This window comes from Salmo salar, chromosome 29 (assembly GCF_965601325.2).
Source record: "Salmo salar chromosome 29, fSalSal1, whole genome shotgun sequence".
Classification (NCBI taxonomy): Eukaryota; Metazoa; Chordata; class Actinopteri; order Salmoniformes; family Salmonidae; genus Salmo; species Salmo salar.
This window is the reverse complement of record NC_138319.1, coordinates 4128496-4153462: the sequence shown is the minus strand read 5'-3', so window position 1 is coordinate 4153462 and position 24967 is coordinate 4128496. Positions and strand designations below refer to the sequence as shown.

The window sequence follows — 24967 nt, the reverse complement described above, 5'->3', positions numbered from 1 at the left end:
CCTTCTTCACCACACTGTCTGTGTGGGTGGACCATTTCTGTTTGTCTGTGTTGTGTACGCCCAGGAATGTAAAACTTCCCACCTTCTCCACTGCTGTCCCATCGATGTGGATAGGGGGGTGCTCCCTCTGCTGTTTCCTGAAGTCCACGATCATCTCCTTTGTTTTGTTGACGTTGAGTGAGAGGTTGTTTTCCTGACACTACACTCTGAGTGCCCTCACCTCCTCCCTGTAGGCTGTCTCGTCGTTGTTGGTGATCAAGCCCACTACTGTTGTGTTGTCTGCAAACTTGATGATTGAGTTGGAGGTGTGATTGGCCACGCAGATGTGGGTGAACAGGGAGTACAGGAGAGAGCTGATCACACACCCTTGTGGGGCCCCAGTGTTGAGGGTCAGCGTAGTGGAGATGTTGTTTCCTACCTTCACCACCTGGAGGCGGCCCATCAGAAAGTCCAGGACCCAGTTGCACAGGGAGGGGTTGAGACCCAGGGCCTCCAGCTTGATGATGAGCTTGGAGGGTACTATGGTGTTGAATGTTGAGCTGTAGTCAATGAACAGCATTCTTACATAGGTACTCCTCTTGTCCAGATGGGATAGGGCAGTGTGCAGTGTGATGGCGATTGCATCATCTGTGGACCTGTTGGGGCGGTATGCAAACTGAAGTGGGTCTAGGGTGACCGGTAAGGCGGCGGTGATATGATCCTTGACTAGCCTCTCAAAGCATTTCATGTTGACAGAAGTGAGTGCTACATGGCGGTAGTCATTTAGTTCAGTTATCTTTGCCTTCTTGGGTACAGGAGCAATGGTAGCCATCTTGAAGCATTTGGAGACAACAGACTGGGATAGGGAGCAATTAAATATGTCTGTTAACACACCAGCCAGCTGGTCTGCACATGCTCTGGGCACGCAGCTAGGGATTCCGTCTGGGCCAGCAGGTTTGTGAGGGTTAAGAAGTTGAAATGTTTTACTCATGTCAACCACTGAGAAGGAGAGAGGGGGGGTGCAGTCTTTGTTAGCGATCCGCAACGGTGGCACTGTATTATCCTCAAAGCGGGCAAAGAAGGTGTTTAGTTTGTCTGGAAGCGTGACTTCGGTATCCTTGACGTGGCAGTTTTTGTTTTTGTAGTACGTGATTTCCTGTTGATCCTGCCACATACCTCTTGTGTCTGAGCGACTTGAGACTCCACCTTGTCCCTGTACCGGCATTTCGCTTGTTTGATTGCCTTGCGGAGGGAATAACTACACTGTTTATATTCAGCCATATTTCCAGACCTCATTCCATGGTTAAATGCGGTGGATCACGCTTTCAGTTTTACGCGAATGCCGCCATCCATCCACGGTTTCTGGTTTGGGTAGGTTTAAATGGTCACAGTGGGTACGACGTCTCCAATGCACTTATTTATAAACGCACTCACCGAGTCAGCGTATAGGTCAATGTTGTCCTCTGAGGCTGATTGGAACATATTCCAGTCCACGTGATCAAAATAATCTTGGAGCATGGCTTCCGATTGGTCAGACAGGCGTTGAATGGTTCTTGTCACTGGTACATCCTGTTTGAGTTTCTACCTATAAGCCAGGATGAGCAAGGTGGCGTCGTGGTCGGATTTGCCGACGGGAGGGCAGGGGAGGACTTCGTGTGCATCGCGGAAGTTAGAGTAGCAGTGGTCGAGAGTATTAGCCCCAGATGTCTCGCAATCAATACGCTGATAAAATTTAGGTAGCATTGTTCTCAAATTAGCTTTGTTAAAATCCCAAGCAATAATAAATGCAGCCTCCAGATATACAGTTTCCAGTTTCCATAGAGTCCAGTGAAGTTCCTTGAGGGCCGTCTTGGTGTTCGCTTGGGGGGGGGGGGGGGGGGGGATATACACAGCTGTGACTATAACTGACAAGAATTCTCTTTGTAGATCGAATGGCCGACATTTGATTTGTAAGGAATTCTAGGTTGGGTGAGTAGAAGGACTTGAGTTCCTGTATGTTCTTATGATTGCACCAAGAGATGTTAATCATAAAGCATAAACCCCCACCCTTCCTCTTCCCAGAGAGGTGTTTATCTCTGTCGGCGTAATGCATGGAGAAGCCCGATGGCTGAACCGATTCTGACAACATATCCAGAGAGAACCATGTTTCCGTGAAACAGAGAATGTTACAATCTCTGATGTCTCTCTGGAAGGCAACCCTCACTTGAATTTTGTCTACCTTGTTGTCAAGAGACTGGACATTGGCGAGTAGTATACTCGGGAGCGGTGAGCGATGCCAGTTTACGAAGCCTGACCAGAAGACCGCTCCGTCTGCCCCTTCTGCGTCGTGCGTCGTCATTGTTTTCGGTCATCTGCTGGAATTAGATCCGTTGTCCCGGGTGGTGGTCCGAAGAGAGGATCTGCTTCAGGAAAGTCATATTCCTGGTTGTGATGTTGGTAAGTTGACGTTGCTCTTATATCCAATAGTTCTTCCCGGCTGTATGTAATAAGACTTACGATTTCCTGGGGTAACAATGTAAGAAATAATACATCAAAAAATGAAATACTGCATAGTTTCCCAAGAACGTTTCCTAAGAACGCGAAGCGAGGCGACCATCTCTGTCGGCGCCATCTGCAACTGAGTGTGCCAGAGCGCAGAGTCAGAGCGCAGAATAACGAGCGTTCATGACGAATTTACGAATGCTCAATGCCGTTGAATATGGCCGGTGTCAGTAAACGTTGGCAAAAAAGCATAAATTGTTGCCAGCAGCACAGTTGCCGTCACCAATGCTCTGGATAACATAAAAACAGCCTAACAAGCTCTGCTAGGGTGAGTAAAATGGTCAGTGGCTATTCTCTCATTTTTGTCTGGAAGTAGCAAGCAAGCTAGTCAACGTTAGTAGTTGACTGCTGTTGTTAGGGCAGAATGCTCGGATCAACCCTTAAAGAGATGGGTGGGGCTAAAGCTTAAGAGGGTGTGAACGATGCTGAATGGGTGTATACAAAGAAAAGCTCTTCAGTCGGTACCAAAACATTCAAAGGCCATTTTCTCAAAAGTGAGGTTACAAGTTGATCAACTTTCAAGGCAGAATTACTTTCCCATTGTTCCTCAAATGCAGTGTATGATATACCATTTTGTGTCTGCTTTTATCCAATGTAAAACACAATTTAAAATGTTGCTACCTAAGACCAAATCAAGGCAGTCGGTGACATATGTTTATACATTTGCAAAACATTCTAAAAACATATTTTTGCTTTGTCATTTTGGGATATTGTACCTAGACTGAGGGGGAAAAAATTATTTAATCCATTTTAGAATAAGGCTGTAACATAGCAAAATGTGGAAAAAGTCGAGGGGTCTGAATACTTTTTTCAAATGCACTGTATACACTACATTACCAAAAGTATGTGGACAACTGCTCATTGAACATGTCATTCCAAAATCATGGGCAAAATCATTGCTGCTATAACAGCTTCCACTCTTCTGGGAAGTTTCCCACTAGATGTTAGAACATTGTTGAGGGGACTTGTTTCGATTCAGCCAATTAGGCCTGGGTCGCAGTCGGCATTCCAATTCATCCCAAAGGTGTTCGATGGAGTTGAGGTCAGGACTCTATGCAGGCCAGTTAAGTTCTTCCACACTGATCTTGGCAAACAATTTCTGTAAGGACCTCGCTTTGTGCACGGGGCATTGTCATGCTGAAATAGGAAAGGTCCTTCGCCAAACTGTTGCCACAGAGAATCGTCTAGAATGCCATTGTATGCTGTAGTGTTAAGATTTCCCTTCACTGGAACTAAGGGGCCTAACCCAAACTGTGAAAAACAGCCCCAGACTATTACTCCTCTTCCACCAAACTTTACAGTTGGCACTATGAATTTGGGCAGGTAGCGTTCTCCTGACATCCACCAAACCCAGATTTGTCTGCCAGATGGTAAAGTGTCACTCCAGAGAACGCGTTTCCACTGCTCCAGAGTCCAATGGCGACAAGCTTGGCATTGCGCATGGTGATCTTAGGCTTGTGTGTGGCTGCTTGGCCATGGAAACCCATTTCATGAAGCTCCCGACGAACAGTTCTGGTGCTGACGTTGCTTTCAGTGGCAGTTTGGAACTCGGTAGAAGTGTTGCAACCGAGGACAGGCACTTTTTACGCGCTACGTGCTTCAGCACTCGGCGGTCCCGTTCTGTGAGCTTGTGTGGCCTACCACTTCGTGGCTGAGCCGTTGTTGCTCCTGTCTTGGCAGCAGCTAATGGGGATCCATAATAAATACAAATACAAAACAGAACTTACAGTTGACCAAGGCAGCTCTAGCAGGGAAGAAATTTGACGAATTTACTTGTTGGAAAGGTGACATCCTATGACGGTGTGTGTGTATGTAAATACAGTACCAGTCATAAGTTTGGACACACCTACTCATTCAAGGGTTTTTAATTATATTTACTAGAATAATAGTGAAGACATCAAAACTCTGAAATAAGACATATGGAATCATGTAGTAACCAATAAAGTGTTAAACAAATCAATAATTTTAGATTTTAGATTCTTCAAAGTAGCCACGCTTTGCCTTGATGACAGCTTTGCACACTCTTGGAATTCTCTCAACCAGTTCCACCTGGAATGCTTTTCCAACAGTCTTGAAGGAGTTCCCACATATGCTGAGTACTAGTTGGCTGCTTTTCCTTCACTCTGCGGTCCAGCTCATAGCAAACCATCTCAATTGGGTTGAGGTCGGGTGATTGTGGAGGCCAGGCCATCCGATGCAGCACTCCATCACTCTCCTCCTTGGTCAAATGGCCCATACACAGCCTGGAGGTGTGTTGGGTAATTGTTCTGTTGAAAAACAAATGATAGTCCCACTAAGCACAAACCAGATGGGATGGCATATCGCTGCAGAATGCTGTGGTAGCCATGCTGGTTAAGTGTGCCTTGAATTCTAAATAAATCACAGACAGTGTCACCAGCAAAGCACCCTCACACCTCCTCCCCCATGCTTCATGGTGGGAACCACACATGCAGAGATCATCCATTCACCTACTCTGCATCTCACAAAGACACGGTGGTTGGAACCAAAAATCTTAAAAAGTACAGATTTCCACTGGTCTAATGTCCATTGTTCGTATTTCTTGGCCCAATCAAGTATTTTCTTATTGGTGTCCTTTAGTAGTGGTTTCTTTGCAGAATTTCAACCATGAGGACCTGATTTCACGTAGTCTCCTCTGAACAGTTGATGTCACATCTGCTCCTGCTACGCCCTCTGGTGTTCATCCGGTGTCTTCTTGATCTGCAGTTACTACCCCTGTACACCCTCTCTCTCTCCCGCTCCCTCTCTGTGTGATTGTGTGGTTGGAGACAGGTGTCCTGGAGTCAGAGCAAATCCCTACCAGCTGCAACTCGTTTCATAATCAAGACCTCTACAAATACTTAGTCCTGCCAATTCTACTTTGCCAGATTGTAATCTCTGCTCAGTCAGTTCATGATTCTAGCCATTTATGATTACTCAAGATCCTGTTACTCTGCTGTGCCTGTTGCCCTGCTTCCCTGCCTGACACCGTTTATCCTCTCATTGCAGTTATGTCTCTGTCTCCTGTTCCACATTACACCTACCAACTACCTTGATCTGGATTTTACTAACCACCACTACCTTGGATTCCCCTGTTTACCCTGTTCTACTCAGCCAACTCCAACATCAGTCTCCACATCTGTTTTTCCTGCAACTCATCCAAGCTTCCCTGGATCTGCATGCCATATCTCTCTGTGTAACAATACATATTTTGGTTCATTCATCCCTGTTTTCTCAGCTGAGTCTGCTCTTGGGTTCCCCTGTGTCGCTCCGCTTAACAGTTGAGATGTGTCTGTTACTTGAACTCTGTGAAGCGTTTATTTGGGCTGCAATCTGAGGTGCAGTTAACTCTAATGAATTTATCCTCTGCAGCAGAGGTAACTCTGGGTCTTCCTTTCCTGTGGGTGTCCTCATGAGAGCCAGTTTCATCATAGCTCTTGATTGTTTTCGGAACTGAATTTTCAAAGTAATTGAAATTTCCTGGCTGGATGACCTTCATGTCTTCAAGTAATGATGTACTATCGTTTCTCTTTGTCTTTTTGAGCTGGTCTTTTACCAAACAGGGCTATCCTCTGTATACCCACCCCTACCTTGTCACAACAGAACTGATTGGCTCAAACGCATTGAAAGAAATTCCACAAATTAACTTTTAACAAGGCACATATGTTAATAGAATTGCATTCCATGAAGCTGGTTGAGAGAATACCAAGAGTGTACAAAGCTGCCATCAAGGCAAAGGGTAGCTATTTTGAAGAATCTCAAATAGAAAATATATTTTGATTTGTTCAACACTTTTTTGGTTAACACATGATTCCATGTGTGTTATTTCATAGTTTTGATATCTTAGAGCGTTGGGCCAGTAACCGAAAGGTCGCTGGATTGAATCCCCGAGCTGACAAGGTGAAAATCTGTCATTCTGCCCCTGAGCAAGGCAGTTAAACCCACTGTTCCCCAGGCGCCGAAGACATGGATGTCGAATATGGCAGCCCCACCGCACCACTCTGATTCAAGGGGGGTTGGGTTAAATGCGGAAGACACATTTCAATTGAAGGTATTCAGTTGTGCAACTGACGAGGTATCCCCCTTTCCCTTCACTATTACAATGCAATTTGTTTTTAATAAATAAAAACCCTTGAATGAGTAGGTGTGTCCAAACTTTTGACTGGTACTGTATTTGAATTTAATGGACAATAAAGAATATTGGCAGAAATTCTTGTCATTGTAAATAGCGAAAAGGCTACCCACCACAGTGAGTGCTAAAATAGATTACAGTGGAGGTGTCATTATACCCATAAAACCTAGCTGTCAAACAGGAAAATGGTTCTAATCGTTCTTCCACCATTCATTTTTCCCAAAACATCACGCCAAGGTAAGCCCACAAGAAACACAGCCCTTGTTTTAAGTGTTTCTAAAATCCTCTATGGGAAAAATGAATGGTGTAAAAACAATTGGAACCAGTTCCCTAGTTTTATGGGTATTATGACTCATACTGTGGTACTCTATTGTGGTACAATGGTAACGAGAGTCAATAAACCTGTGCTTGTGTTATTAAAAAACATTTCAGATAAATCACGTATACACTGAGTGTACAAATAATTTGGAACATCTTTTTTTAATATTGAGTTGCACCCCCTTTTGCTCTCAGAACAGCCTGAATTCGTTGAGGCATGGACTCAACAAGGTGTTGAAAGCACTCCACAGGGATGCTGGCCCATGTTGATTCCAATGCATCCCACAGTTGTGTCAAGTTGGCTAGATGTCCTTTGGGTTGTGGACCATTCTTAATACACACAGGAAACTGTTGAGTGTGAAAAACCCAGCAGTGTTGCAGTTCTTGACACACTCAAACTGGTAGCCTGGCACCTACTGTACAACCATAACCTGTTCAAAGGCCCTGAAATCTTTTGTCTTGCACATTCACCCTCTGAATGGCAGACTCACACAATCCACTTAGGCTCCCGAGTGGGGCAGCCGTCTAAGCCACTGCATCTCAGTGCAAGAGGTGTCACTACAGTGCCTGGTTTGAATCCAGGCTGTATCACATCCGGCTGTGATTGGGAGCCCCATAGGGCGGTGCACAATTGGCCCACTGTCGTCCGGGTTTGGCCGGGGTAGGCTGTCATTGTAAATAAGAATTTGTTCTTAACTGACTTGCCTAGTTACAGTTTTTGACAATTGCTTACATATGATTTCTGAAACTATAGCTCCTTTTCCCTAGACTCTACACACAAAACCACAAAACACATGCAAACGTCACACATCTCTTGCAAAACCAAACACTTCATTCAAAACTATTTTAACTCTTCTCAAAATTGTGTTTTTGCATCAGAACTCTACACACAAACCATCAAATGATTAGCTCTTATACACGCCAACTACACACGGAAATGTCAAACACTACTATCTTGTGTCTTTTGCATGTTCAGTGTGCAGTCCACGGCAGTTTGTCATAGCACTCAAACGTACATGAATGTGCACAAATATACTGCTCAAAAAAATAAAGGGAACACTTAAACAACACATCCTAGATCTGAATGAAAGAAATAATCGTATTAAATACTTTTTTCTTTACATAGTTGAATGTGCTGACAACAAAATCACACAAAAATAATCAATGGAAATCCAATTTATCAACCCATGGAGGTCTGGATTTGGAGTCACACTCAAAATTAAAGTGGAAAACCACACTACAGGCTGATCCAACTTTGATGTAATGTCATTAAAATAAGTCAAAATGAGGCTCAGTAGTGTGTGTGGCCTCCACGTGCCTGTATGACCTCCCTACAATGCCTGGGCATGCTCCTGATGAGGTGGCGGATGGTCTCCTGAGGGATCTCCTCCCAGACCTGGACAAAAGCATCCGCCAACTCCTGGACAGTCTGTGGTGCAACGTGGCGTTGGTGGATGGAGCGAGACATGATGTCCCAGATGTGCTCAATTGGATTCAGGTCTGGGGAACGGGCGGGCCAGTCCATAGCATCAATGCCTTCCTCTTGCAGGAACTGCTGACACACTCCAGCCACATGAGGTCTAGCATTGTCTTGCATTAGGAGGAACCCAGGGCCAACCGCACCAGCATATGGTCTCACAAGGGGTCTAAGGATCTCATCTCGGTACCTAATGGCAGTCAGGCTACCTCTGGTGAGCACATGGAGGGCTGTGCGGCCCCCCAAAGAAATGCCACCCCACACCATGACTGACCCACCGCCAAACCGGTCATGCTGGAGGATGTTGCAGGCAGCAGATCGTTCTCCACGGCGTCTCCAGACTCTGTCACGTCTGTCACATGTGCTCAGTGTGAACCTGCTTTCATCTGTGAAGAGCACAGGGCGCCAGTGGCGAATTTGCCAATCTTGGTGTTCTCTGGCAAATGCCAAACGTCCTGCACGGTGTTGGGCTGTAAGCACAACCCCCACCTGTGGACGTCGGGCCCTCATACCACCCTCATGGAGTCTGTTTCAGACCATTTGAGCAGACACATGCACATTTGTGGCCTGCTGGAGGTCATTTTGCAGGGCTCTGGCAGTGCTTCTCCTGCTCCTCCTTGCACAAAGGCGGAGGTAGCGGTCCTGCTGCTGGGTTGTTGCCCTCCTACGGCCTCCTCCACGTCTCCTGATGTACTGGCCTGTCTCCTGGTAGCGCCTCCATGCTCTGGACACTACGCTGACAGACACAGCAAACCTTCTTGCCACAGCTCGTATTGATGTGCCATCCTGGATGAGCTGCACTACCTGAGCCACTTGTGTGGGTTGTAGACTCAGTCTCATGCTACCACTAGAGTGAAAGCACCGCCAGCATTCAAAAGTGACCAAAACATCAGCCAGGAAGCATAGGAACTGAGAAGTGGTCTGTGGTCCCCACCTGCAGAACCACTCCTTTATTGGGGGTGTCTTGCTAATTGCCTATAATTTCCACCTGTTGTCTATTCCATTTGCACAACAGCATGTGAAATGTATTGTCAATCAGTGTTGCTTTCTAAGTGGACAGTTTGATTTCACAGAAGTGTGATTGACTTGGAGTTACATTGTGTTGTTTAAGTGTTCCCTTTATTTTTTTGAGCAGTGTATATACAGTATGTATGCATATTCATTATATATTTACACTATAAACAGAAATGCAAGGGGGGAAAAACACAATTGATTTATTTCTCAAAACATATTTTCGGGATGAACAGTAATAGACAAAACAAATACAGTAGAAGATAAACAAATAGGCTTGTTACTATAAAGAAAAAAACAATTAGGGTGCATCCTGTCTCCTATTTGGGTCTGGCCACAGCACCTCATCAACATCACAAGCGATGTTCTCTCTGGCTAAACAGCGGGGGAAGTAGCGTCTGGAGTGGAGTATCCAGCCCTGGCATGCCCCTTCATCTATGTCACCACAGGCCTCCTCCTTGTCCTTGTCCTCGTCCCCTTCTTACTCCTCTTCCCCTAACTCTCACTCCAAAATTGGCCTCCATTGTTGTCCAAATCAAGAAAGCCAACCTGAAGCCTATTTATGGTGCTAAGCTCAGATTTCTAAGTGAAGAAATTAGCTAAAAGTGTTTTCACACAGGTGTAGGTAATCGGTAAATGAGTGTGGCATTTGAATGGCAGTGTTTTCCAAACGAAACACAAGACCTGTTAGTTTTGAATGATGTGTCTAATGTAGAGAACTGTGTTTAGTGTTTTGCAAAAAGAGTGTTTTACAATTGCAAACTGAGTGTAAAGCAGATAATGTGCTTGCAGTTTTGCAGACTTGGTCCGAAGATTAGGTACATGAGTTAATGGTTTCAGTGAGTGTGCCTCAAGTACCACTTTTGTGTGTAAGCGATTGTAAAAAAAAATGTAAATAAAGGTTAAATATAAAATAAATAAATGTTTCAATTGTCTTAAGGTTTAAAAATCCTTAAATTTAATATTTTAATTATGTAATTGTGAAAAATATGAATAACATTCTACCCATGTGTCCACTATAGGGCAATTTGGTTATTTGACTACAGGAAAGGGGTAGCTACCCTGTCTTCTCCCCGTCATCTACACTGATTGAAGTGGATTTCACAGGTGACATCAATAAGGGATCATAGCTTTCACCTGGATTCACTTGGTTAGTCCGTGTCATTGAAAGAGCAGGCGTTCCTAATGTTTTGTATGCTCAGTATATGTGACACATGGGAAAGCATAATATTTATGAACAAATAAATCCCCAAAATAAACTAACACATTCTAGCTCAAAGATCTATACCATGCAGGAAAATGCATAAGGCTGGCCTATAACTGTAGCTGTGGAGTTATGGATTGTAAATATTAATTCATTTCCCTCCGTTCTCTTGATCCATGCAGAATTTAAATAGAGGTACTACTTTACATAAAATGCTATTTCCTTTCGTTTCTCTCTCACACACTTTTCATTGACATCAGAGACATATATACATAATCGTATTGGAGCTGTTAATGATGTTTGCTCTGCATCATTTAAAATGTTAATCATTTGAACAAAGCGACTTGCAGTTTGTGTCTTTATTTACTCATCTGTGTGTGACAAATAGGGAGAAAAGAGTAGATTAGTCTACATTGACAGTGGTGATGTTGCTGTATTTAATGAAAGGAGAGGAGCTTTAGTTGGCAGTTTGGTCTAAGAGTGCAGCTCTGCTTTTATGTATTGGAGTTCATATCTCACTAACATTTCTCAGGACATATTTTCATCGCAGGATTCATCAATACTGTGTGATAAATGATTCAATACATTCATTTTTCCCTCCTCGTCTCGTCTCTACTGTGGAAGAATAAAAACTGTGTGGGGGGACGTATGTGTCTGTGTACGGCTTTACGCTTGTGTGTGAGAGAGCGATACCCGGCGCAATGAGGAATAGATGGTGGCATTAATGGAACTGAGATTCATTTGACAGAGTGCTCGCTAACATGTGAAGTCACTCACAGTTCATACGAATAATATTAACTGTTCATTAGTATGCTGCACGGCTTTCTTTTTTTGGGAAGTCAGTGCCATGGCTGGGCTTATGAGTACATCCTAAAGCTATGCACAACAAGAGAACCCTCATTCCACTCACTGTCCCAGACCTAAATAGTAGGGATGTAATGCATTGTTCCCGACCCAAATGTTTAAGTTATGACTGCATTGGTCCGAGGAACCCAACCGATCCAAATGTAGCATGCATTTGTCAGAAAATCGATTAAAGGTGACGAATCGCTGATTCACAAAAATAGTTTGCTCATATTACTTTCTTTCTACCTTCCGAAAATACCTAATCTTTTGTGACAACTGATACACCCTCTGCTTCACTGTTGAACTAAGCATGTAATGCCCAATAATGTTTGTACAATGTTTTGTGCTGCTACCATGTTGTGTTGCTACCATGCTGTGTTGTCATGTGTTGCTGCCTTGCTATGTTGTTGTCTTAGGTCGCTCTTTATGTAGTGTTGTGCTGTCTCTCTTGTCGTGATGTGTGTTTTTTTTTTTTTTTATTATTATTTGTTTATACCAGCCCCTGTTCCCGCAGGAGGTATTTTGCCTTTTGGTAGGCCGTCATTGTAAATAAGAATTTGTTCTTAATTGACTTGCCTAGTTAAATAAAGGTTAAATAAATAAATAAAAATGTATTACAGTGATGGGCAATCCGGCTCTTTTCAGTGAGCCGACTTGTTCAGCTCAGCTCACCAAAAAGAGCCGGCTCTTTTGGCTCCCAAACGGCTCTTAAAAAAATATATGTTTTGTATTTTTTCAAGTCAAACAGTTTGCGATAGTTTGACTATGATTGGTGTTAAAATAATTCTAATTAAATTATTAAATGAAATCATACTCCCCCTTAACCACAATGTATTTAAAAATGCATTGGTTTGTTATGAAAAAGAATGCTATTAAACATTTGCATTTAAAGTATAACTTTTTAATGTGTATAAACAAAGTGCATATAAATGTAACAATTCAAAACTAATACAATCTGAACAACATAATAATAGAATATTGCACCATATCAAAGAAAAAATAAATCACAATGTGCAAAACTGCAGCATCCCACTTAAAACATTAAACTGGTCCCTCTTTTCTCTCTCTTCTTTATTGCCATGTTATAACCAGCAGCACACAGCAATGCTGACCATATTTTGCTTTTAAGAGAGAAATTGCATTCAGAAATGCAAGCTGCCTCACTTTCGAGGGGCTGATGCGGTTTCTTCTCTCAGTAATTATTTGTCCCGTTTTTGAGAAGACCCTCTCAGAGGGAACGGATGTGGCCACTATGCAAAGTCTCCTTGTCATGACTTTATTAAGCTGTGGGTAGACAGAGGCCTTGTTCTTACACCAGCTCAGGGGCTCCTCCAAATAGGATCGGACCTCCATTATGGCATCTGCTGAGGGATTCCTTCGTGCTGCATCCCCAGTTGCTCACTCGTCAAACAGCATCTAAACAGCAGACGTTTGTGGCACTACTGCTGGTGCTTCTGCTCCATCTGATCCCTCTTCTTCCTGTTGCCCTGGTGCCTGAGCCAGCTGACTGCTGGGGCTGTCCCTCCCTGCTGCTGAGGTTATTCTTTGAAGAGCCTCATCAATCGCTCTGGCATCACTGAAGGCTAACTTCTTAAACCTGGGGTCAAGTGCAGCGGTTTCTGATAGCACGTGATTATATTCCATTCTGTGGAACTTTCTGTCCATTGATGAACATAGGGCGTCTATCAACTTAGTCACATGTCCTGTGGTTACATTTGCTTCTCTCTGGTGGCTGGCTGTGATTCTCTGCAGACCCTTACACAGGAGTATCATTTTTGAGACTGTCACATAGCTGAAAAGAGAGAACAGTAACTTATTAGTTTAGGTTCATGTTTTGTCTACTGATACTACATTCTCATCTACTGCTCATATACATATATAATACTCGATTAAATAATGATGTAGTAATAACTGCTTACTGTATCTCTCTCCACTGATCTCCACAGTGACCTGCTCAAAGGGTTCCAGGACTCTGCACACCTCCTCCACCACCTCCCATTCCTCTTGGGTCAGAGCATCAACAGGTGCATTGACAATGGCCAGGGTAGAGATGATGGCAACCTTTGCCTCAAGAAACCGCTTCAACATCTAAAATATTGAATTCGACCTTGTAGTGCAGTCTTGTTTAGGCCTTAGCTCAGGCCTCCCCATCTGGTGTTGTGTAGACTTTAGTTTTTCAGCACCCACTGTGCTCCTGTGGAAGTATTCCACAGCTGCTTTCACTTTGTCCACAGTGGGCGTCATCACCTTCAGAGCATCTCTTACAATCAGGTTGATTGTGTGGGCAAGACATGGATGATGGGTCCATTTTGAAATGTTCAATTATTTGGTTATGTTAGCTGCATTGTTGCTAACACAAGAGACCACTTTTCCATCTACTTGCCATTCTCTGGCCACTCTCAACAGTTCCTCTGTCAAGTTCTCTGAGGTGTGTCTGTCGCTGAACTCATACCAGTCCAGAAGACAGCTAGATATCAAACATTTTTCAATGAAGTGACATGTAACCGACATGTAAGAGGTGGTTATCCTTGATATCCAGCAGTCAGTGGTAAGGCAAACTGCAGTAGCTTTTTGGACTCTTTCCCGCACTGAAACCCGTGTGCTCTCGTGCAGTTGTGGAATAAGTGATTTGAAAGGATTTTCCTGCTTGGAGTTGTGTACATTGGATTTAGACTATTGCTATAATTTCTGAAACCTCTGTCCTCCGCGATCGAAAATGGCTGGAAATTGGTGGCAATCATTTTAGTCAATGCAATATCAATTTGGACTTGTTTTGCTAAAGACATAGACTTTGGCATGAACTGGTCCATAGAAGACTGCGTTGTTGTGGGTTGCGGAGTAGGCCTACTTGACTGAGTGGATACTACTTGACTGGTGGCTCCACCACCATCAATAGCAGGCCCGCTAGTTTCTCGAAGTTCTGCTAAAGCTAGCTTCACAGTTGGGTGCACAGTTCGCATATGCCGGTGTAGGTTGTGCGTAGAACCGGCTTTATATGAGATTTTGTTTTGGCAAATTCTACACTGTGCTCTAACATTGTCTACATTATTAAAATGCATCCAAATGCTACTGTGCTTCCGACTCATTTTCCAGCTGTTGTTTTCACAGCTGTCATTCCTCTCTCTTCTCGGCTGCTAAGTGAGTTGGCTCGGTCCTCCCTCATGCATCTTTGGTTCATTGGTTAACATTTACATTTACATTACATTTAAGTCATTTAGCAGACGCTCTTATCCAGAGCGACTTACAAAATGGTGCATTCACCTTATGATATCCAGTGGAACAACCACTTTACAATAGTGCATCTAAATCTTTTAAGGGGGGGGGGGGGGGGGGGGTTAGAAGGATTACTTTATCCTATCCTAGGTATTCCTTAAAGAGGTGGGGTTTCAGGTGTCTCCGGAAGGTGGTGATTGACTCCGCTGTCCTGGCGTCGTGAGGGAGCTTGTTCCACCATTGGGGTGCCAGAGCAGCGAACAGTTTTGACTGGGCTGAGCGGGAACTGTGCTTCCTCAGAGGTAGGGGGGCCAGCAGGCCAGTGGTGGATGAACGCAGTGCCCTTGTTTGGGTGTAGAGCCTGATCAGAGCCTGAAGGTATGGAGGTGCCGTTCCCTTCACAGCTCCGTAGGCAATCACTGCATGTCTGATTGACAGGAACAACAGGTGAGGCTGTTAGTCTGAGCAGACAGCCATAACGAATGTGTGTGCGCTGGAGCATTTAGGCCTATATTATTTTATGTCTTTTTTCGTTCTTTGAATTTGTTAATTACATTCATTTAAATCTTTTGATTATTCATATCTTTATTTTTTTATATTTTTTATAAATAGATTCAGATCTTCTGATATGCGAGGCTGGTCCCAACATTAGAGCCAACTCGTTTGTGAATGACCCATCACTAGCATGTAACCATGTTGACAGTCATTAGCCTCTCTAGGGTAGGTGGCACCAAATCGTCCCACCTACGTAACAGCCAATGTAATCCCGTGGCGCATTATTCAAAAACCTAAAAAATGCAAAAACTTCAATTTTTCAAACATATGACTATTTTACACCATTTTAAAGACAAGACTCTCGTTAATCTAACCACACTGTCCGATTTCAAAAAGGCTTTACAACGAAAGCAAAACATTAGATTATGTCAGCAGAGTACCCAGCCAGAAATAATCAGACACCCATTTTTCAAGCTAGCATATAATGTCACATAAACCCAAACCACAGCTAAATGCAGCACTAACCTTTGATGATCTTCATCAGATGACACTCCTAGGACATTATGTTATACAATACATGCATGTTTTGTTCAATCAAGTTCATATTTATATCAAAAACCAGCTTTTTACATTAGCATGTGACGAGCATGTGACTAGCATTCCCACCGAACACTGCCGGTGAATTTACTAAATTACTCACGATAAATGTTCACAAAAAGCATAACAATTATTTTAAGAATTATAGATACAGAACTCCTCTATGCACTCGATATGTCCGATTTAAAAATAGCTTTTCGGTGAAAGCACATTTTGCAATATTCTCAGTAGATAGCCCGGCATCACAGGGCTAGCTATTTAGACACCCAGCAAGTTTAGCAGTCACCAAAGTCAGATTTACTATAAGAAAAATGTTATTACCTTTGCTGTCTTCGTCAGAATGCACTCCCAGGACTTCTACTTCAATAACAAATGTTGGTTTAGTCCCTAATAATCCATAGTTATATCCAAACAGCGGCGTTTTGTTCGTGCATTCAAGACACTATCCGAAAGGGTAAATAAGGGTGACGAGCATGGCGCAATTCGTGACAAAAAAATTCTAAATATTCCATTACCGTACTTCGAAGCATGTCAACCGCTGTTTAAAATCAATTTTTATGCCATTTTTCTCATAAAAAAGCAATAATATTCCGACCGGGAATCTGCGTTTAGGTAAACAGACGAAAGAAAATAAAGCATGGGGTCGACTCGGGCACGCGCCTAAGCCCATAGTACTCTGATCGGCCACTTGCCAAACGCGATAGTGTGTTTCAGCCAGAGGCTGCCTCGATATCGTTCAGCTTTTTCCTGGGCTCTGAGAGCCTATGGGAGCCGTAGGAAGTGTCACGTTATAGCAAAGATCCTCAGACTTCAATAAAAAGAGCCAAGATAAACAACAACTTGTCAGACAGGCCACTTCCTGCATGGAATCTTCTCAGGTTTTGGCCTGCCATATGAGTTCTGTTATACTCACAGACACCATTCAAACAGTTTTAGAAACTTTAGGGTGTTCTCTATCCAAAGCCAATAATTATATGCATATTCTAGTTACTGGGCAGGAGTAGTAACCAGATTAAATCGGGTACGTTTTTTATCCGGCCGTGTCAATACTGCCCCAAGCGTCCCACCTAGCCCATAGAGGTTAACAATGTTTTCGAATAGTAATTTTGTAAATTGTAGCGCTGATTCACCGGAAGCATTTGAGGGAAAATATTTTCTGAATGTCACGCGCCGATGTAAAATGCTGTTTTTATATATAAATATGAACTTTATCGAACAAAAAATGCATGTATTGTGTAACATGATTTCCTAGGAGTGTCATCTGATGAAGATTGTCAAAGGTTAGTGCTGCATTTAGCTGTGTTTTGGGTATTTGTGATGCATGCTAGTTGCTTTGAAAATGGCAGTGTGAGTTTTTTTTGGCAGGGTACTCTCCTAACATAATCTAATGTTTTGCTTTTGCTGTAAAGCCTTTTTGAAATCGGACGTGGTTCGATTCAGGAGAGGTGTATCTATAAAATGGTGTAAAATAGTCATATGTTTGAGAAATTGAAGTTATAGCATTTATGAGGTTTTGTATTTCGCGCGACGCGATTCCACTGGCTGTTGACTAGGGTGGGACGCAAGCATCCCACGTTCCCAGACAGGTTAATGGAAGTGAAACCTTTCACAAAAACCAGGTAAACAGAAATCAAACGTTACGCAACTGTGGCGCACACAAACACTCACAGAAAATAATAATTACCCACAAACACAGGTGGGAAAACGGCTGCTTAAGTATGATCCCCAATCAGAGACAACGATAAACAGCTGCCTCTGATTGGGAACCATACTAGGCCAACAAAGAAATAGAAACATAGATATGCCCACCCAAGTCACACCCTGACCTAACCAAATAGAGAATAAAAAAGGCTCTCTAATGTCAGGGCGTGACAGTAACTGTTTTAAAATCACCATTGGCATTATGGTGAAACCTTGGAGCAGTTTCCTTACTCTTCGGAAACTGAGTTAGGAAGGACGCCTGTATCTTCGTAGTGACTAGGTGTTTTGATACACCATCCAAAGTGTAATGAATAACTTCACCATGCTCCAAGGTAAATTCAGTATCTACCAATTGGTGCCCTTCTTTGCGAGGCATTGAAAAACCTCACTGGTCTTTGTGCTTGAAATTCACTACTTGATTGAGGGACCTTACAGATAATTGCATGTTTGGGGCACAAAGATGGGGTAGTCATTCAAAAATCATGTTAAACACTATTATTGAACACGGAATGAGTCCATGCAACTTATTATGCACATTTTAACTCCTGAACTTATTTAGGCTTGCCATAACAAAGATGTTGTATACTTATTGACTCAAGACATTTCACCATGAACTTTTTGTTTATTCATTTAAAAAAAGCACTACAAACCAAATTCCACTTTAACATTATGGGGTATTGCGTGTAGATCAGTGACACAAAATCTCAATTTAATCAATTTTTAATTCAGGCTGTAACACAACAAAAGTTGGAAAAAGTAATGGAGTGTGAAGGCACTGCCCCCTTACCTTAGTAACAATCAGTATGTATAATACGACACTGTGGGGCTATACAGCAGCATACCACCCAGCTTCCAATTAGCTCATTCATCCCTCCTCTCCCCGTAACTATTCCCTAGGTTGTTACTGTAAATAAAAATGTGTTTTCAGTCAACTTACCTGGTAAAATAAGGTTTTAAAAAAAGGTACAAAATAGAAATGGGAAAACATGCAGCCTCTACAATACGTCTCTAACCCGTTGAATAGAAGTATGCCAAGAACCTGATGGTCACTCTGTGGAGATGGGAGAACCTTCCAGAAGGACAACCATCTCTGCAGCACTCCACCAATCAGGCCAGACGGAAGCCACTCCTCAGTAAAAGGCACATGACAGCCCATTTGGAGTTTGCCAAAAGGCACCTAAAGGACTTTCAGACCATGAGAAACAAGATTCTCTGGTCTGATGAAACCAAGATTGTCACGTCTGGAGAAAACCTGGCACCATCCCTACGGTGAAGTATGGTGGTGGCAGCATCATGCTGTGGGGATGTTTTTCAGTGGCAGGGACTGGGAGACTAGTCAGGATCGAGGGAAAGATGAACAGAGCAAAGTACAAAGAAATCCTTTATGAAAACTGCTCAGGCCCTCAGACTGAAGTGAAGGTTCACCTTCGATTACGACAAAGACCTGTTGGAAGGTGGCAAAAGTCTCTGAATGTCCTTGAGTGGCCCAGCCAGAGCCTGGACTTAAACCCGATCAAACATCTCTGGAGAGACCTGACAATAGCTGTGCAGCAATGCTCCCCATCCAAACTGACAGAGCTTGAGAGGATCTGCAGAGAAGAATGGGAGAAGCTCTACCACCTGTGGGTGGGGGGGGGGGGGGGGGGGGGGGATACTACAAAGCTGTTTCAATGAGTTAGCCAGCTAACTTGTTGAGTAAATGCCCATCTTTTTGTTGTTGTTATTTCAGAATATTTAGGAAAGATAGCTGACTAAGTTATTGATCTTGATTTGTAGTATACCCCTCTGGACATTAATGTGCTATTGACCAGTAGACCATTGTGCCCTCCAAACCTGTTGACATGTCCTGTTTAATTCAGCACAGTTGATATTAAAGGAGAGAAGAGCTGTCAGAAGCTCTGTCTGTCCTATTGTAAACTCTCAGTGCTTCCATATAATAACCTTTCCAGGGCAAAACACAGGTAATTTACTGTCAGCCACCTCTAATAAACCCCTGTTCAGACCCGGCTGTCCCTGAGAGAGGCGTCTGGACTGGACCAGGGGATTTAATTAAACCTGCTGAGTGTCCCATTCCACAGTGACACACACAGACTGGAATAATGACACATACAACAACTCGCTCTGTCTGGATGGATGATAGCTGTCTGCCTTTGTCTGACTACCTGTCTGTCCAAACATAGCCACACACTGGATGATGTCTCTAACCAGGTTCCCATACAACCTTTTTATGCGAGTAAAGTGCTTGTCTGTAAAATATCAATAACAAAAAAATACACTAGACAAGGAGGGATTTTTTTTCAGTAAAATGAATCATGCGAGAAATGTTTGTGGAAAAACATTTATGCGCAAATATCAGTTTAAAAACCATGATATTGAAGTAACTTGGAATCACACGATGACATGTTGTGTCGTTCTCCCACCACGACTGCGTGGCCAAACACGACTCAAACACCATCATTAAGTTTACTGACGACACAACAGTGGTAGCCCTGATCACCGACAACGATGAGATGGCCTATAGGGAGGAGGTCATAGAATTGGCAGTGTTGTAACAGGACAACAACATCTCCCTCAATGTGAGCAAGACTAAGGATCTGATCGTGGACTACAGGAAAAAGAGGGCCGAACAGGCCCCCATTAACATCAATGGGGCTGTAGTGGAGTGGTTCGAGAGTTTCAAGTTCCTTGGTGTCCACATCAGCAACGAACTATCATGGTCCAAACATACCAAGACAGTCGTGAAGAGGGCACGACAAAACCTTTTCCCCCTCAGGAGACTGAAACGATTTGGCACGGGTCCCCAGATCCTCAGAAGGTTCTACAGCTGGACCATTGAGTGCATCCTGACCAGTTGCATCACTGCCTGGTATGGCAACTGCTCAGCATCTGACCGTAAGGCGCTACAGAGGGTAGTGCGAATGGCCCAGTACATCACTGGGGCCAAGCTTCCTGCCATCCAGGACCTATATAATAGGCAGTGTCAAAGGAAAGCCCATAGAATTGTCAGAGACTCCAGTCATCCAAGTTATAGACTATTTTATCTGCTACCGCACAGCAAGCACCAAGTCTAGGACCAAGAGGCTCCTCAACAGCTTCTACCCCCAAGCCATAAGACTGCTGAACAATTAATAAAACCACCACTGGACAGTTTACATTGACTCCCATACCCCACCCCCCCCCCCCTTCTACACTGCTGTTACTTTCTGTTTATTGTCTATGCATAGTCACTTCAGCCCCACCTACATGTATAAATTACCTCAACTAACCTGTACCCACGAAAACTGACTCGGTACCGGTGTCCTCTGTATATAACCTGCTGTTCTTTGTATGCCATTTTTATATTTGAGAATTAACCAATGATATTAGGCCACACTTGGCCATGACTACAGACCACCTGTGTGTCTTTTGACACTATATAAACGAGTCATCCCGCAGTGTTTGTGATTATACCCTGATGAAGACAGCTTGGTTTCGAAACGCTGGATATTACATTTTTGCATCTGAGCTCATAGAGTGTGCGGCTCTCCTTTATTTGGCGCATGTGACAAATAAAGTTTGATTTGATTTGCTGCAGAGGATAAGTTCGTTAGAGTTACCAGCCTCAGAAATTACAGCCCAAATAAATGCTTCACAGAGTTCAAGTAACAAACACATCTCAACATCTACTGTTCAGAGGAGACTGCGTGAATCAGGCCTTCATGTTCGAATTGCTGCAAAGAAACCACTACTAAAGGACACCAATAAGAAGAAGAGACTTGCTTTGGCCAAGAAAAACAAGACATTAGACCAGTGGCTTTTTCTTGTTTCTCCAGTTCTAAGAGTGTAGGAAAATGGAAAAGATAAGAGGTTGGTGGTGTGGATAGAAGGATGGAGGGAGATAAAGAGATAAAGAGGAGAGAAAACACCTCTTCCGTCAATGTGTGTTGTGGAGAAGCAGCAGCTGAACTAACACACATTCCATTAGGCAGTAAATATTGACTCAGCAGTGAACAACTGGTTTCTATTGCACAGCAAACAAAAGCATTGTGTGCCTGTGTAGTGGACCTGCTGGGGCTGAATGGCATCTGTTTGCAGATTACACTGATGGTAGATTGATAAGTGGGCTTCACTGGGTAGCCCCTGTACTGCTCACCATGAGGGTCTATGGTGGTATTTTCTCATCTGTCTCTCAAAAGCGAGCTGTACACAAAACAGCCTATTTCACCATTGAACAATCTTTTGTCAAACATGTTCATGCCTTGGGAGTGTAAAGTTGAGCTGTGTCCAACTGTTCCACAATAAAATTATTGTTTGAAAGGTACACTTTTAAGTTAGCTGTAGCCTACATGTCTTGTTCACCAACCTTGAACTGATATTTAGTTTCATATTTGTAATTTGTTTATTTAACCTTTTTTTTAACTAGGCAAGTCAGTTAAGAACAAATTCTTATTTTACAATGACGGCCTACCCCCGGTCAAACCTTCCCTTAACCCGGACGACGCAGGGCAAATTGTGCGCCACCCTATGGAACTGCAGATCACGGCCAGTTGTGATACACTATTTAAATAACATTCCAAACTGGTCACACTTGTAACGCAGCCTGTCTTTCAGTCAAAACCTGTCATTGCGCAAACATTTGGATTGTAAACATCTCTCACCACACAACCATTGATTCAAAATACAAGTTTATTGCAAAATGTAATGAGAACATTGGTTTAATCACCAAAACACAACATAATATATTTTCAATTAAATTTTAACTACCAGTTAATCCAGTAGCAATTAATGCAAGATACATGTTTCAAATTGCCCTCAGAAGTGCTGAATGTAATATGCTACAGTCCTGTAAATTATAGCATATTACATAGTGTTCACATTAGACAGTCCACTTTTATAAAATTGACAGAAAATCTATAATTTCCATAATATCTATCCAATTTGTAATCAAAGGTGTGATCAATGATGTAAAAAAAACATGTATTTTTCAGATATAATTGCAACATAGGTGTACTGTCTGTAATCAAATAAAGAAATTAAATGAATAAAATGAAATGGATGAAAATAAAGCAATGATTAGCACGCAATAATTGACAGTTGATCTTTTCAGATTGAGGTGAACTAATCTGGCAGCCTCTGCCATAGTAAGACCTCTGTTTACCACATGTTCAATGACAATGGCCCGTGGACAAGGGGCCCATCAGAGAGGTGGGCATGGGCCCCATCAAAGAGGTCAAAGAGGTGGGCATGGGCACCGTCAAAGACGTGGACATCAGAGAGAGGGAGGTAGATGTCAGGGAACTGTTGTGTCTAATGAAGTCTGGGCTATCGCTGTTGAACATGTGATTAACATAGGCCTTACCATGGCAGAAGCAGCCAGATTAGTTCACCCCAATCTGAAAAGATCAACTGTCAATTCGATCATGAGAACATTTCACCAAGAAAACCTGCAGGATATGCACTATGCTTTACCATTAAATTTACAGTAAATTACATATTGTAATGCATGTAAATTCAAAGCACATTACAGTATGATCTATTGACCATATACTCTGTTCTATCCTCAGAATTGACAGAAGATCACATGGTGGTGGCCGTGGCCGTGTGCTGACCGACTAGCAGGAGAGAGCAGTGGTGGTAATGGGGAGGGTCAGGAATGACATATGGCTGTCCGAAATAAAGCAGGACATTGAGGAGAACGATAACACCTTTGCCAATGTGGCATCCATCAGCCTACCAACAATCACCTGCCTTTTGAAGAGGCACTAGGTATCTATTAAACACATTTACCTGGTTCCTTTTGAGAGAAACAACAACCGGATGAAACATTTGCAGGCAAAGTATGTTCAGGTTCAGCACTATATACATGTTACTATTTGATGCACATGCTACTTCACTATATATATATATATATATATATACCTTCATTTAACTAGGCAAGTCAGTTAAGAACAAATTCTTATTTACAATGACAGCTTACCGGGGAACAGTGGGTTAACTGCCTTGTTTAGGAGCAGAACGACAGATTTTTACCTTGACAGCTCAGGGATTCGATCTAGCAACCTTTCGGTTACTGGCCCAAAGCTCTAACCACTAGACTACCTGCCGTCCAATATCATATTAGAACTATACTGTAAAAATAACTAACCAAAATATATTTTTAGAGGGTGATGGTGCTTGATGCTGCTGTGAACCATCACAAGTATATCTTTGTTGATGAAGCAGCTTCAACCTGGCCAAAACTCGGCTCCGTGGGTGCAACCTCATTGGCCAAGTGCCTGGACAACGTGGGGAAACATCTCCATGGGTGCAGCTATCTCTGAAGATGGTGTAGTAGGACGTAGGCCATTACTTAGATCCTACAACGCTGCAAACCTCATTGTATTTCTCAATGAAATTGAGCAGGCCTGTCAATATGAAGGGGTCAACTTTGTTATTGTGTGGGACAATGTCAGGTTCCACCATGCAGAGGTGGTTCAGGTATGGTTTCGGGCCCATCCCCGATTCGTGACCCTATACCTGCCCCCATACTCTTCTTTCCACAATCCTATTGAGGATTTTTTTTTGCATGGAGTTGGAAGGTGTATGATCGCCATCCCCATGAGCGTGCCACCCTCCTTCTCTCAGAGGAGACATTTGACGATTCTTTCATTTATAGTTTTTACAGCCCACTCCCAGCACACACACACAATTATTTTAATTTATTTAAAGGTTGCTAGATCGAATCCCTGAGCTGACAAGGTAAAAGTCTGTCGTGGCTCTTAAAAGAGCCTTTGGGTTCGTGGAGAGGCAGGCAAGCGACAATGAGTGTGGTGGTGTATACTACTGCGTGTGTCTTGCCAGAACGGTGGAGAGACCAGCTCTCAGACTCTCAAGGAAGAGGTCGTTGCCCTCATCTGTGAGATGCATGCCATCCCTACAGTACTTCCCAGTGTGTCCCAAGTCGTTTCCACTGAGGTGGATGACTATGATGTCAGGGGGAGCAGCAGAACAGGCCCTCTGCTGGCGCAGAACATGGAGCAGCCAGTGGATCCACGAATGCCCAACAAGCCAGGTTTCCATGCCGATGTCCATGTTTTTTATTCAATTTTTTAAGGGGGTAGATCAGCTTTAATATTGCAGATAGATTGTAGTTCCATCAACGTAATTGTCTATATCACTTCCAATCCCCCATATAATCCCCCATACAATCCCCCAAATGTATTTTATATTTGAGATTCTTTAAAGTAGCCACCCTTTAGCTTGATGACAGCTTTGCACACTCTTGGCATTCTCTCAACCAGCTTCATGAGGTAGTCACCTGGAATGCATTTCAATTAACAGGTGTGCCTTGTAAAAGGTTAATTTGTGGAATTTCTTTCCTTCTTAATGTGTTTGAGCCATACAGAAGATATCCCTATTTGGAAAAATACCAAGTCCATATTATGGCAAGAACAGCTCAAATAAGCAAAGAGAAACAACAGTCCATCATTACTTTAAG

The 24967-nt window shown here is 43.1% G+C and overlaps 1 long non-coding RNA gene across 1 annotated transcript in view; it reads left to right on the top strand.

The window, feature by feature from the left end:
* The window catches only part of LOC145865704 (uncharacterized), a 32668-nt gene extending 7923 nt beyond the window's left edge, over positions 1–24745 (top strand). The window contains exon 3 of the long non-coding RNA XR_014383066.1: positions 23055–24745. This is a non-coding gene — a long non-coding RNA (uncharacterized LOC145865704). The remainder of the gene's footprint in view (positions 1–23054) is intronic.
* Positions 24746–24967: the final 222 nt, after the last annotated feature.